Source organism: Mustela nigripes, chromosome X, assembly GCF_022355385.1.
Source record: "Mustela nigripes isolate SB6536 chromosome X, MUSNIG.SB6536, whole genome shotgun sequence".
Classification (NCBI taxonomy): Eukaryota; Metazoa; Chordata; class Mammalia; order Carnivora; family Mustelidae; genus Mustela; species Mustela nigripes.
The window spans coordinates 10,123,190-10,125,674 of NC_081575.1; positions in this window are offsets into that span (position 1 = coordinate 10,123,190).

The window sequence follows — 2,485 nt, forward strand, 5'->3', positions numbered from 1 at the left end:
AGTACGGTATCAGGAACTGAATCCGGATTCACAGAGTCCATGCCCCTTATTGGAAATTCCCTGAAACAACACATAAATACCATGCTATAACCAGATTAGGGGTTCAAGTCCCTGCTCCGCTGCACCAGGTATACTTGGACCCAAGCTCGACCTTGCTGAATCCCTCTTGGGATTGCATCGGTGTTGGCTCCTTGGTGGTCTCATGAAACTTGGGCACAACACCTAGAACTTCACCCCCTCTGCATTCATGGGACAGTCCCGGGCCGAAAGAGCTGCCCCGGGACTGTGAGTGGTGAATGATGGTCTCCATTTTGATTTGTGGGGTTTGGGGTTAGCGCAAGTCCCCAAGGAATTGGGAAGCAAGGCGTTCAGGACCTGGAGGGGCCCGCTGCCGCCGAGATGAGGTCTCTTTTAAACATGAAGGCGCTAAGGCGACCGCAAGTACCTTGAGAAAGGGCACACACTCTGCGGGTGTCAGGTTCTCTATCAGAGGCCTGCCAGCTGTAAGGAGATTTTAAGTTACATTTCTTTTGCCTTTGTTTCCCACATCAGTATGTTATGTAAATGAGGCTTATGCTCCTCCTTGGGTGGGGATTTTAGTATTATTTTGCCTATCCCATAACATATAGTAAGGTATTATAGTAACCACTGTACTGAATACCATTTATTCATCACCAGTGGACTGTGAGCTCTTTGAGGGCAAAGTGTACCTTATTGGCCTATTTACCTAGAGCCAAGTGTAGAATCTTGTGTATCAGGTAACTGTTAGCAATGTTTATTGAAGTAAAAGAAAAAGTATCCCATAGAATTTAGAATATAATGTGAGCTGACCCTCATGAAACCAATAAAACCATCCCCCAAAACATGAAAATTCCTGTATCTTTCATTTCTGTTTAACTCTTTTTATCATCTGTGCCCTTTCCCTAATTCAATTCTCATCATCTCTCACTTGGATTATTAAAATATCTTCAGTAATGACCTCTCCTCCACCCAGTTTTCCCCCTTCTATCCCAAACCATCATCCACACTCTTAGAGTGATCAGATCAAATACTTTGCCCCTGTTAGTCTCCAGCTTCTACACACGTAGGAGCCCGCCACTAGCCTTTGGATGAAGTTCAAACTTTTTAGCTTGATATGAAAGGCCTTCAAAGCTTGGCTATGGCGTATATGCCGTAATCGCCCATAATTCTTCCAAATTCACAGCACTCTCATGGCTCTGACAGATATCCATACAATTCTCTTACTCGTCCTTCAAAGTCCAGTATAAATACCACTTCCTCTCTCTCAAATTCGTTTGCCATCTCCATTCACTTCACCCCACTCAAGAAGAATGAACCAGTCCCCAAATAGTTTACACACACATCTGTTATACCATACAGCACATCATCACATTTTTCATGCATCTGTCTTTCTCAGTAGACTGTAATCTTCTTCATCTACTTGAGAACAAGGGCTGTGCATTACCCAGTTTGGCCTTTGAGGTCAAGGTCGGTGCCTATGTGACAACTGGTGATCAGAATTTATTGCATGTTCAATGGGCCCAATCTCTTAGACAATATATACTATAAGATGGTGAGTTTTCAGGTTATGTAATTATGTAAATATGTATAATAAATATGGTATATACCGTACAGATATGCTATATATATACATATATATGTATATGTGTATGTGTGTGTGTGTGTGTATATATAATTTTTTTCTATTAAACTCCTGTGAGAAATCATTTTTTGTACAAGAGTAATATTAATGCTGAAATATTCTGACGCATAGGATACACCTTCCAATATAGCTCAAATTCACGTTTGTTATTAATTTCATGTAAATTGTTTTATCTCCTCTACACCATATCCTGTACACAAAGTACCATCTCCGAAATCCAGTGAAGTGGTTGTCGTATGACATTGGATGGAATTAAAGTGTCATTTGTAAATGGACATTTTAATCATGAGCACATGGCATATCCTGAAACATACTTCCCCTTTTCTCTTTAAACTTGTACAAGATGATTAATGCTATCAATGAAATTTTAATCAATCGTTTGTTCAAACAGTATTTGTCAAGAAATCTCTTACGGTAGGTATGCTAGTAGGTTTTAGGATATAGCATAAATAAAACTATACTAGCCTCTGGAGAGTAGACTACAATAAATATTATTTGGTAACAGATTATTAGAACAATTTCTTTTAAATGTTTTATTTATTTGTCAGAGAGAAAGAGGGGGAGAGCATAAGCAAGGGGGAGAAGCACACTTCGCTGAGCAGGGCAATCCCAGAACTCTGGGATCATGACCTGAGCCGAAGGCAGAAGTTTAACTGACTGAGCTACGCAGGCATTCCTGAAAAATTTTATTAAGAAGTCCAGGGTGTTGTGAATATATGTAACACCTCTGAACTCAATTTTATCCTTTATACATATTCAGTGTACTTTTGGAATAGTAATAATAATAATAATAATACCAGCTGCTATTTATAAAAATCCCTT